This window comes from Ammospiza nelsoni, chromosome 4, assembly GCF_027579445.1.
Source record: "Ammospiza nelsoni isolate bAmmNel1 chromosome 4, bAmmNel1.pri, whole genome shotgun sequence".
In the NCBI taxonomy this organism is placed as follows: Eukaryota; Metazoa; Chordata; class Aves; order Passeriformes; family Passerellidae; genus Ammospiza; species Ammospiza nelsoni.
In genome coordinates this window covers 1,955,090-1,955,543 of record NC_080636.1, presented here as the reverse complement: position 1 = coordinate 1,955,543, position 454 = coordinate 1,955,090, and positions in this window count along the sequence as shown.

The window sequence follows — 454 nt, the reverse complement described above, 5'->3', positions numbered from 1 at the left end:
GCCCCCCGCCAGCCCCGGCCCCCGGCCGGCCCCGGCCCCGCTGCCCCGCGGCACCGTCACCCCGGGCCGCCGCACTTCCGCGCAGGCAGCGCCGCGGACACGCGGGGACCTCACGGCGCTCCGCGCAGGCAGCGCCGCGGACGCCTCGGCGAGGGGCCTTGGCGCAATGCAGGGCGGAGCGGGGATTTTCGGTCAGGCGGCGCGGCGGGCAGCTCGGGCGCGCCGCCGGCGACGGGGGAGGGAGGGCGGGCGGGCGGTGTTTTCCGGTGTCCCGGGGGGAGCGGGAAGCGCTTCCCGGTCAGGTGGCGCGTAGGAGTCAGCCTGGGGAACGGGGATGCCGTTGCGGTCAGGCAGGGAGATGGGCAGCTCAGCGCGGGGGCCTGAGGGGCGCTGTTGCCATGGCGACGCCGAGGCCTGAGGGGCGCCGGGCCCCGGACGGTCCCTCTGGATCTTG